Raw genomic sequence first — 12,496 nt, 5'->3', positions numbered from 1 at the left:
CCTAGAGAATAAATAGCTGGGGAAAAGGAAGGGTATTCCCCCCAAATAAGTATAAAGATGGAATAGAGATGGTTCGGTGTGAGAAAATAGGTCTCATCAGTAACTGTTAACCCTACAACAATCTATGGGGGAAAAAAATTGATACTCCAAGAACAGAAGGCAAAGAGGATCAGAGGGAACATCTTATTCTTAGTTGTCCCACAGTTCTGCTTTCTGAATCTCTCATCTCTAGGTGGTAAGCCAGCTGAATATACGGATGAAATCAGACCTGACTGCCCCCTGTGTCTCTTAGGTCTTCATTCCAAATACCCAGGGGGAAAAATTTAAGTGATCCTGGAGATAAAAAACCAAAAAACCAATACTGGTCATCATAGGCTCTTGTTCTTTATTTAGGACATTTAGGATTTAGGATAATTTTTACCCTGGTCTTCCCAACTCTTCTTTATCCATAAGGTTTTACCTAAACTTGAGTCTTTGTCAAGACTTTGCAAACATGGTCCCAAAGACAGCATCTCTGGTTTAAAAAAATAAATCAAGTATTGTTTATTTGGAGGCTGATTATACAAAAATTTTGGCTTTTGCTGTTTCTCCACAGATTAAGAACATTAGGACTGCATTCAGGGTGAAACTTATAATCCATTCAAACTACTGTTCTGGATCTGACATTTCCATCCAAACTAGTGTTCTGGATCTGACATTTGCAAAAGGGCATATCCCAGGGACCTATTCAAAGGCATGGTGGTCCTTGATATCACTCTTATGTTGTTTTCCCTTAATAGCCCATTATGGATCTGTAATAGAAAGGGAACTGTCCAAGAGCCAGAACACCTCAGTTCTATTTTTTTTAGTCCTGGTTATGCCACTAAATAGTGACATGAACTTAGTTGGCAAATGAGTTACCTTCTCTGGTTACATCTTCCTTTTCTGTAAATTACAGCATTACAAGAGTTTGAGGTACCTCAGCAACTATCTAGTCTAACTCATCTATTAAAGGGCTCTTTGTGACCCCATGGACCAGCACACCAGGCGCACTATCCTTCACTCTCTCTTGAAGTCTGTCCAAGTTCATGTTTGTTGTGTAAAGGCAATCAGAAAATGAGATCTTTCCTGCCCATTTGAATAGGCTTCAGGTGGGGCTCTCAGGGTCCTAGGGGGAGTGGCTAAGACTGGAGCCAACGGTAGGCACCTGAGTTCTGGTTGCTTGGATGACGTTCTAGTCGACGGGATGACGTCTAGCGACTATATGTAGAGGAGAGAACACAGCTTGGAGATTGAGACATAGGGGAGGCAGGAGAAAGTGGAAGCGGTGGCAGCAGGCACTACTGAAACAGAACCGACCCTTGTGCAGACCGGAGAGTGCTGAGCAAGGGCTTGAGGTCAGTGGGTAATCTTCTTACTGGAGGGCCCTAGCACTGCAGGGAAGCACCAGAATGGCTTGGCTTGATGCCATAATATTTTTCTGTAACCTCCCAGTCACTATTGTGAGATGGGCATATTGGTTTTGGAAGGTTCTTGCCAGGATATCGAATTGGGACACTGGTCCGTGGGTCTGCTACTGTGGACCTTGAATAAATGCTTTAACTCCTCTGCCTTCTACTTAGAGAATTCCTCATATCCTGCCATTCTGGACCATTCAGGCATATTCATGATTTTCTTTGAAATCATGAATTCTGTCTCAATGATATACCATGGCACTCTCTATCCACCTCAACCTCTGCTGTCTCTTTGCCTTTCACCTTTAATCTTTCCCAATACCACATACCCAATGAGTGGTTGTCCAGGAGCCACAGCCCCTTTAGATGTCCTGTTCTGCTTTTGCACAGCTGGACTTATCAGGGAATTTTCTGATACAGAACCTAAATCTGCCTTTTCATAACCTCCACATGTTGCTCATGGTTTTGGCCTCTGAAGTCAAACAGAACACGTCCAAAACCTCCTCCACATGACATCCTACAAACATATGAAGACAGCAATCATCTCCTCCTTGAGTTTTCTCTTCTCCAAGTGAAACATGCCCAGATTTTTCAACCAATTTTCATATGACATGGACTCAAGGCCCAGCATCACCCTGACTGCTTTCCTTTGTTCTCCAGATAATCAATGTCCTTTTTAAACCAAGGCTCTCAGAACTGAATACAACACTGCAGATGAGATCTGATGAGGGCATAGGATGCAGCAAGACCTCAGCTCCTTATTCTTAGAAGCCCTGCCCTCTTTCAACACATTCCAAGAGAACATCAATTTTTTTTGCTTGTTTTGACCCCGCCCCCCCCGCCCTGATCTTTTTCAGAATAGCTGCTATCTCTAGGCCTTCCCCAAGTTATACTTAAGAAGCTGATTATTTTTGTTTACCCAAATCCAACACTAGCCTCTATCTTTACTGAATTTCATCTTATTTAGATTCAGCTCAAGCTTTTGCCTGTCAGGATCCTTTTGTATCCCAATTCTGTTATCTACTATGTTAGCTTTCTCTACCAACTAGGTATTATTGTCAAGTCTGAGGAATATATCATCTAGGCATTGATAAAAATGCTAAACAGCACAGGGCCAAACAATGATCCTAGGAGTATTCCACTGGAGACCTCCTACCATTAAGCCATGAATAACTACTCTTTGATTCTGGCCATCCAACTAGTTCTGAATCCATTTGATCAAGTTATATCCACATCATTACCCTCATCTATTTGTTTTATAATTCTGTCAAAAAAGGAAAAGAGATTAGTCTCTCAAAACCTGCTCTTGAAAGGGCCAGGTCAGCTCACTGTAATTAGCTCTTCCCTTTCTTGATGTTTACCAACTATCAATTTAATGATATGTTCTAGAATTTTTCCAGAAAGAGACATCAAGCTTGCTGGCATATTGTTTGCAGACTGTGTTCTTTCCTTTTTGGAAATTTATCCTTCTCCAATACTGTGGAGGTGGTTTAGTAGGAAAAGCGCTGGGTCTGGAGTCAGGAAGACCTGAGTTCAAATCTAGCCTCAGACACTTACCAGCTGCATGATCCTGGGCAAGTCACTTAACTTCTGTTGGCCTTACTCCACTGGAGAAGGAGATGGCAAACCACCTTAATTTAGCTCTGCCAAGAAAACCCCATATGGAGTCACAACATTAGACACAGCTCAACGAATGAACAGCAAAATATTGCGGAACCTCTCCTGTTTTTCTTTCTGTTGTTAATTATCATTGTCCTTTCCATTCCAAGAAAAGCTCTAGTTTAGATGATTTCTTTCAGATCAAAAATGGTATTAATCTTATTTGATGCTACTTATTTTTAGCTTATGAGATGAAGCCACGGTGTGGCAGAGAGCAGGACTTGGAGCCACACCTGGGTGCAAGCTTCTTCTGACACATAATGGCTTTGTGACCTTGCATAAATCACTTAAACTTTCAATGTGCTAGGCAACTCTCTATAATTTTAAGTTGTACATGAGGTCCTGATATACACAGGTAGAGGGAATTTCTTTACCATAAATTCCTTATGCCAATGAAATCACAGGTCTAGTCTAAAACTAAAATGAAAATTTCAGTTTTGGATGAAGAAATCCCCAAGTCTTGAAGACACTGTATATTGTGTTATTTCCTTTTATTTACTTACCTTAAAGCTAATCTCTTTCCAACTTTAAGGAATGCTTCCTTATGCTAATATTCTGGAATCATTATTTTTGTTGGTCTATAGCAACAAGAACAGCACACTGTATCTCAACTATGGATACCCCTTCATTTTGTACAAGACTAGAATCATGTTTGTGGCTGTTTTTGCACAAAGCTTTTCAGTTTCCTTTTGTGTGTTGCTTCCCCCATTAGACTGTAAGTTCCTAAGGGACAGGGACTGTCTTTCTTTTTCTCATTTGAATCCCCAGTGCTTAGCACGGTGCCTGGTACATAGTAGGTGCTTACTGAATTTGTTACTGAATATAATATGCTGCACACTAGAGTCAGAGTCAACGAACATCTAGAAAGCACCTACTATGCATCAGGCTTTGTGTTAAGCGCTGAGGATACAAAGAAAGGTATAAGATTGGGATTTCATTTTGCAGAATGATAAGTTTCTGGAGATGATGGAGTCTGGGAAGGTAGGTGGGTAAGAAATGACAAGGATTCCCTGGTGCCATCCTCAAATGGAGAAGGGTCAGGGAGGAGCTCCCAGATTCTCACCACCTACCCTCTCTAATCAGAGGGATGGACAGAAGAGCCTCAGGACTTCGCTAATGCTCAATTCTCATGACACTTTGCTTGTACCTCTCTTATAAACTTGGGCTCCACTCAGCATAATAGTTATTTGTGTATATGTGTATTATTCCTCCCAGAAGAGGTGTTATAGTGTAGTTCATAGAGAGCTGGCCTTGGAGTAAGAAAGACCTGGGTTCAAGCTCAATCTTTCACACACACACACACACACACACACACACACACACACACACACACACAGACACTGAGCAAGAACATGAGCAAGATGTGAGGAAAGTAGCTAAGTAGCTAAGTGTTGATGTGACTAAAGTCTACACCATGTTGACCTTTGTTGGTCACATCAATGTGTTAGACTGCCTTCAGGGAAAAGTCTGCAATGACTCTTAGGCCCCTTTCTTGGGTCATAACTTACTTTTTGGAACAGATTAATCTAGAAATATAATGATTTGGATTATTTTCCACTAATTATTTTAATGGAATTTTAGCCCACAATGAAAATGCTTTTCCACTCTTCTACCCCACTCTACTCCCCATTTCCTTTGCCAGCTTTTAGGAGTATATGCCAACTATAAATTTTGAGACTTTACTGTGCACAGTTTACTGTGCACAGTTTATCTGTTAGATAAGTTCTATTCTCATACTGATTCCTAGGAATCTCACTATGTATAAAAAGAATATTTCATTCCTTGTCTTTAAGTCAGTTCTCTCTTCAGTATACAACACTCTTCCCAAACCCAAGGTAATTCAATTTTTTAAAGCTGGGGTAGAACCAGGGCAAAAATATTTTGGTAAATTTCAATAAGTTACACTCACTGTTTCTCCTTTATCCACATGAATACTTTCCCCTGAAAGAACTCTAATAAATTAAGAAAATATGCTTTTGCCATTTGGAAACCATATTGTCTTTCATTAAGTAGGTTGTATCTCTTAACTGATCAGTGATCTTACTCTTTATTATAGATTGATTATATATTTGTCATTCATATCAACTAGGCTGATGTGGGCTTTTAGTGAGTCCTATTTGGCAATCTCTTTCTCATCTATCCCCTCCTTTTTATTTCTACTGCCACAATTATAGCTCATGCCCTGTAGTAGCAATTTAGATTTGAAGATCTTTCCCACCCATTAGTAGGCCATGTAACCTGCTTATATCACAAGACATCTAGGAAGTTATGTCACAGAAGATGCTGAGAAAGAGAGAAATGTTATGGCTACTAATGGCTGCTGATGGCCACCCTTGTGATCGTTAGAACTGAACAGACTGACTTTGCTGTACTGTGAGTTTGTTTTGGGGAAGACCTCAGCAGGGGGTCGGAGAGGTTTTGGGATGGCGAGGCTCCAGGTTGTGATGTTGTATGTGGAACGTTTTGGGTTCCTTGCTGGTATGATGAAGTGGACTGACTGGATAAATGGCTTATGGGATATGGTTCTCTGGTGTCTGAATAAGTGGTTTACTTCTTCTACTTTCTATGTGGAGAGTCTTATTTCCTTTCGATACAGAACTACATGGGCATTTTGACAATTATCATCTACGTTGTTATTATTGCCTTACTGATACAGGCCCTCACTACCTTAGTAAAACAGTTCTATTAATAGTCACCCAGACTTTGCAATAGCCTCCTCATCACCTCCCTCCCCACTGTCACCTCTGACTAATCCATCTTTCACATACCTGCTGGATTAATCTTCCTTATGTGCAGGTCTGATCATGTCCTTCATCTGCTTAAATTCATTCAAAGGTTACAGCCTCCTGAATTAAGTTGAAAGAACTTAGCCAGGTACTGCAAGTCCTACATAATTTGCCTTCAACCTACCTGATCGGCTTTATGTTCCAGCCAAAATGAACTGTTCATCACCTGCTAAAAAAGTACTACACTTTCCTCTCTCTGTACCTTTATTCTTGCTGTTCTCTATGCTTAGAACTCTCCGTTTGTTGGAATTCTATTCATACTTTAATTTCCAATGCTAAATTCTCTTTTCTGATCATCATTGGATTCTCTTCTGATCCTCAACTCTCACAACACTTTGATTGTGACTCTCTTACATTGCAAAAGAGTTGTTTGTGTAGCTGTATTATTTCTCCCAGCAAAGATGATGTGGTAGGGTGCACAGAGAACTGGCCTTGGAGTCACGAAGACCTGGGTTCGAGGCCCATTTTTTGACACACAGTAGCCGCAAGAATCTGAACAAGGTTCCTTATGCACATAAATCATCATATCACTCATCTGTTTAAAATGGTACAATGGTCACTTAGAGCCCCAGGCAACTCTCTGAGACTCTAAGTTGTAGAGAAAGCACAGATCTTACTCAGAGAACTCACTATCTAGATAAGATGAAAGGTCTGATTAAAAAAGATATTTCTCCTCTAATCCCAGTAAGCTCCTGTAAGTTAGAAATCAGTTCTCATTTATATTAGCTTTCCAAAGTGTCTAACAGATCAGACCCTAAACAAAGGACTGCTGAATTGTACTGTATATACAAGGCATTGAATAAATGCTACTGACTGACTAAAATGAGCACTTTTACTAGAGGGAATAAAAAAATAGGAAAAGATAAGAGCCAGTTTGGCTTCTTATTAGCATTACTGAAGTCAGGTTGAAGCTATTTGTAAAAATGGTATTTTCAATTATTTATGGGTTTTAATTATCCAGGGTCTTTCACACTCCTGTCACAATGGATAATTATGAATTGGCTATAGAGGTTTCTTCTCCATCATCCAAATGGTAGAACTTACTCAAATTCAGAAATGCTCTAAGGACTGGTTTGAAGATTTTGGAGAATGAAGGCTTTTTAAAAAAAAACCACATGATTTTAAATCTTGATGTCAGTAATTTAAATCTTCCATTAGAGGTCTCTCAATAATGAATATATTTTAAGAATAAACATTTTAAATGTGTCTATCATAACCTGAGGATACTTGCATATTCCAAAAGTATTATTATTATTTTATTCATTTTTTTTAAAAGTTTAAAAGTCTCCAATCGATCAATTATCTGCTAGGCACCAAGGACAGAAAGACAAAACATCCTCTGCTATCAAGGAGTTTAAACTCTTTTTAAGGGAAAGCAATATGTATACATACACACACACACACACACACACACAAATAGAAGTTCTGAGAGGGAGGGTACTAGTTTAGCAATCTACTCTTTGATAAACCCAAAGAAGCCAGTTTCTGGGCTAATAATTCACTATTTCACAAAAACTGTTGGGAAAATTGGAAAATGGTAGGGCAAAAACTGGGCATAGACCAATATCTTACACCATATACCAAAATAAAGTCAAAATGGGTTCATGATTTAGGAGTAAAAGTTGATACTCTAAGTAATTTGGGAAAGCAAGGAATAGTTTACTTATCAGATTTGTGGAAAAGTAAAGAATTCATGACCCAACAAGAGATAGAGAGCATTACAAAATGCAAAATGGATAATTTTGATTATGTCAAATTGAAATGTTTTTGTACAAAAAAAGCCAATGCAACAAGAATTAGGAGGGAAGCAGAAAATTGGGAGAAAATCTTTGCAACTAGTATCTCTGATAAAGGACTCATCTCTAAAATATACAGGGAGCTAAGCCAAATATATAGGAATACAAGCCATTCCCCAATTGAGAAATGGTCAAAGGATATGAACAGGCAGTTTCAGAGGAAGAAATTAAAGCTATCTACAGGCATATGGAAAAATGCTCTGGATCGCTGCTGATTAGAGAAATGCAAATCAAAACAACTCTTAGATACCACATCTCTCCTGTCAGATTGGCTAAAATAACAAATCAGGAGAATGATAATGCTGGAAAGGATGTGGGGAAAATTGGAACATTGTTGCATTGCTGGTGGAGTTGTGAGCTGATCCAGCCATTTTGGAGGGCGGTGTGGAACTATGCCCAAAGGGCTATAGAAATGTTCATACCCTTTGACCCAGTAATACCACTTCTAGGGTTGTATCCCAAAGAAATCACGCAAGCGGGAAAAGGACCCATATGTACAAGAATATTTATAGCAGCTCTCTTTGTGGTAGCCAAGAATTGGAAAGCAAAGGGATGCCCATCAATTGGGGAATGGCTGAACAAGCTGTGGTATATGAAGGTGATGGAATACTATTGTGCCATAAGAAATGGGGATGATGCAGACTACATAACAACCTGGAAAAACCTACACGACATAATGCTGAGTGAGCGAAGCAGAGCCAGGAGAACGTTGTGCACAGCCACAGATATGGGATTCCGTGAGGACCAACCCTGACATACTGCGCTTTTCTCAGCAACCTAAAGGGCAAGGACAACTCCAGGGGACTCACGATGGAGAATGCTATCTTCATTCAGAGAAAGAACTGCGAAGTTTGAATACAGACTGAGGCACACTACATGCTCGCCTTTTCTGCTTCTCTTTTGTTTTTGTTTTTGGGTTTTTTTTTTTTTTTGGTTTCTGTTTCTTCTTTCTCATGATTCATTCCATTGGTCAAAATTCTTCTCCACGACCTGACTAGAGCATAAATTAATTCAATGCGAAGTTATACATGACAGTTATATGGGACTTCATGCCGTCTTGGGGAGGGAGGGGGGAGGGAGGGGAGAAAAACTGGAACTCAAAACTATGTAGAACCGTGTGTGGTAAACTAAAAATAAATAAATTTAAAAAAATAAAAAAAAAAAATCTTCCATTAGAGGTCTCTCAATAATGAATATATTTTAAGAATAAACATTTTAAATGTGTCTATCATAACCTGAGGATACTTGCATATTCCAAAAGTATTATTATTATTTTATTCATTTTTTTTAAAAGTTTAAAAGTCTCCAATCGATCAATTATCTGCTAGGCACCAAGGACAGAAAGACAAAACATCCTCTGCTATCAAGGAGTTTAAACTCTTTTTAAGGGAAAGCAATATGTATACATACACACACACACACACACACACACACACACACACACAAATAGAAGTTCTGAGAGGGAGGGTACTAGCAGTTGAGGATCAGGAAAGGCTTATAGATTCATAAGCTGAATCTTGAAGAAGTAATAGAAGTGAGGAGAGAATACATTCCAGGCATGGAAACTAGGTTGTGAAGGCTTTAAGAGTTAAAAGAAACTTGTATTATATCCTAGAGGTTATAGGGAGTTATGGAGAGAGACCTGAAGCAGGGAAATGGCCTAAGAGGTCATTAGAATAGACCAGAAGAGAGGTGATGAGAACCTAAAGGAAGGTGGTGGCTGTGTGAATTATGAAAAAAGGAATGGAGGTGAAAGATGCAAGGTCTGGCAACTGATTGGAACGAGCAAGGAGGAGGAGTGAGAAGTCGAGGACACTACGGTGGAGTTTTCAGCAAGTCATGAAGTCTTCTAGCATGCCAGCTGGGGCTTGTCTATATTGTAACACATAAAATGCATCACTATTGTGATCTCATCAGGTCTTGAATATTGTAGGGACTCTAGGTAACCATGTCTGTGAGCCTTAACCTTTCCAAAGAGTATTAGGATCAATAGATTTAGAGCTGGAAGTAACCTTTGAAGCCATTTAGTTCAACAATGTCATGTTACAGATGAGGAAAGTAAGGCCCAGAAAGCTTAAGTGACTTGCACAAGGTCACAAAATTGGAAGTGATTTGAATCAACGTGCAGCACTTTTTTTCCATTGTTCCCTTCCTCCCTAACTCTATTAGCCAAACTTGTGAGATTAAAATTGAGGATAAAAGGGGCTCTTTCCTCTTTGAATTTTAAAATTTAGATCTGCATACATACTACAGGAGTCACATACTGCCTGAAATGAAGAAAAAGAATGGTGTTGACTACACTTTAGATTGATGCAACTTAACAGAAAGTGCAACTTAAGAACACTAAAAGAAAAATAATGCACCCTACTCTTTCTTCCTCCACTGTGGGGATTTTGTTCTATTAAGAGATAACTGAAAAAAACACACAACTCCCTTCACTTCTCTCCCTGCCAGGAAAATCTATTCCTACATCTCTCCCGCCTGCAATGATGCTGAGGCAGTTGTGTCTTCTGATACGGCTGGGACTGCTTACCCAGAGAGCTTACCTGCAAAAACAAACACAAAAACAAAAAACCCCAAACCTGAAACAACTAAAAGCTAACAAGCCCTTCTCTCCTGGCCTCCTCTGAGTATGATGTGTTCTGTGCTATAAATGATAATGCAAGAATCCTTTAACCCATGTATCATGCCCATGCAAACACAAATTCGAACTGCCCTTCTAATGGTGCTGAACAAAGGGAGCACGAACTGCCCTTCTAATGGTGCTGAACAAAGGGAGCAGGCTGGCTAAGAGACTAAGATCTGGTCCATATTGCCACAACCCACCCTTATCTAATGGGCATTATATGAAGTGACCAGTGATATGAAATGTCTTTTCTATCTTACTTTGCTCTCATTGTAGAGCTTCCTTTAGAAGCAGTGAAGTGTTAGGTTTTTGAATTGATTAGCAGATGCGATTTTGCTCACATCTCACATAAATGCTCTGGCCGGCTGCGTACCATTGATTACCAGGGGCTCGGTTTAAAGCAACTAATTGCTCTCCTTGCTGTTGTTTTGATATAAAATTCAATAGAAAATATGTTTTCAAAACTCTTGTCTTCGTTGCTTGAGTCAGAAGTGACTGGAGGCAAGCCCAGCGGACTGAATTTTCCCTCCTTTAAAATAATTGCGCTCTCATCAGTCTGTGAAGAAAGTTTCCAAATTGTGGCATTCTAATTGGAAAGTCTGCATTATGCATGCGATGACAAACTATGTTGTGCTGAATGGGATTTTTTATCCTTTTCTTAAGGGATTAACTCTGTGCCAGATTTTGAACAGTGACTGCTTCACCACTGAATTGGCATTTTTTTTTTTAAAGAATACAAGAAAACGCATTCCACTAAGTCTCTGGACTTGTTAGTTTGTCGGAACCTCCGTGGGTGAGCTGAAGGCACAACTGACTTTGCTGGTAATGGTCTCTACATATAGGTGAAATTAACTGACTGACTAACAACTACAAGAATGTTGGGTTTATGCTTCTGACCTACACCAATCTTCTATCAAATTCAGTGGAGCCATTTTTAGCTTCAGTTAAAATCATTATAAACCTTTGACTCCAAGCTTCTATAAAACATTTACTGATGAAGCCCTTCAAGTTGTAAATTTCATTTTCTGTTTTATTTTGTTCATTAGAATGTAAGATCCTTGCAAATTAGGATTTGTTTTACTCATTATATTTGGATTCCCAGCACCTAGGCATAGTGATTGACATATACTTGAGGACTGACTAATATCACCAAATGCTGACCAAGTGGCAAGCAGAGTCTTATTTCTGCGTGCTGTTGTCTCAATTTTATTTAACTGAAATATTAATTTATTTATTTTTAGTTATCAACATTAACTTCCGTAAGATTTTGAGTTCCAAATTTTCTCCACCTTCCTCCCTCCCCTCCCCTCACCCCAAGACGCTCTACATAGACATTCATATTAAACATATTTTCACATTAGTCATGTGAAATGGTTCCAACGGAAGGAACCACAAGAAAAAAGAAACAAAAAAACAAGAGCAAATAGTATGCTTTGACCTGTATTCAGACTCCATAGTTCTTATTCTGGATGTGGACAGCATTTTTTATCATGAGTCTTTTGGAGTTGTCTTAGATCCTTGAATTGCTAAGTCAGTCATCGCACAATGAATGTTGCTGTTACTGTGTACAATATTCTCCTGGTTCTGCTCATTTTACTCAGCATCAGCATCAGTTCATGTAATTACTTTCCAGGTTTTTCTGAAGTCTGCCTGCTTATCATTTCTTATGGAACAACAGTATTCCATTACATTCATATACCACCACTTCAGCCATTCCCCAATTGAGGGGTACCCCCTCAATTTCCAATTTTGGGCCACTCCAAAAAGAGCTGCTATAAATATTTTTGTACATATGGGTCCTTTTTCCGTTTTTATGATCTTTTTGGGATACAGAACTAGAAGTAGTACTGCTGGGTCAAAGGGTATGCAGAGTTTTATAGCTTTTTAGACATTGTTCCCTCCACTTTAAATTCCTCCCCTATAGCTCTATTGAAATTCTAGACATATTTCAAAATCTATGTCAAGTTTCACCTTATCCATCAAGATTTCTTGATCTCTTCTGAATTTATTCAGTTAAATTCAACAAATAATTAAACGCTCACTACAGGACATTGTGTTATCAGAAATACAAAAACAAAAATGAAACAATCTGTACCCTTAAGGAGCTTACAGTCTATGTGTTTGTCTGATTCAATATGGACAAAGATAAGTAAATTAAAATGGACTAATACAAAGTAATTTAAAGAGAAAACAACA

At 39.0% G+C, this 12,496-nt stretch overlaps 1 protein-coding gene across 1 annotated transcript in view; it reads right to left on the bottom strand.

Annotated features, from left to right (window-relative positions):
- Positions 1-12,496, bottom strand: part of BTBD9 (BTB domain containing 9) — a 552,498-nt gene that overhangs the window by 96,508 nt on the left and 443,494 nt on the right. The window lies entirely within an intron of this gene.

The sequence above is a fragment of the Trichosurus vulpecula genome, chromosome 7 (assembly GCF_011100635.1).
Source record: "Trichosurus vulpecula isolate mTriVul1 chromosome 7, mTriVul1.pri, whole genome shotgun sequence".
Lineage (NCBI taxonomy): Eukaryota > Metazoa > Chordata > Mammalia > Diprotodontia > Phalangeridae > Trichosurus > Trichosurus vulpecula.
The sequence above is the reverse complement of the archived record's forward strand: the minus strand, read 5'-3'. Positions and strand labels throughout refer to the sequence as shown.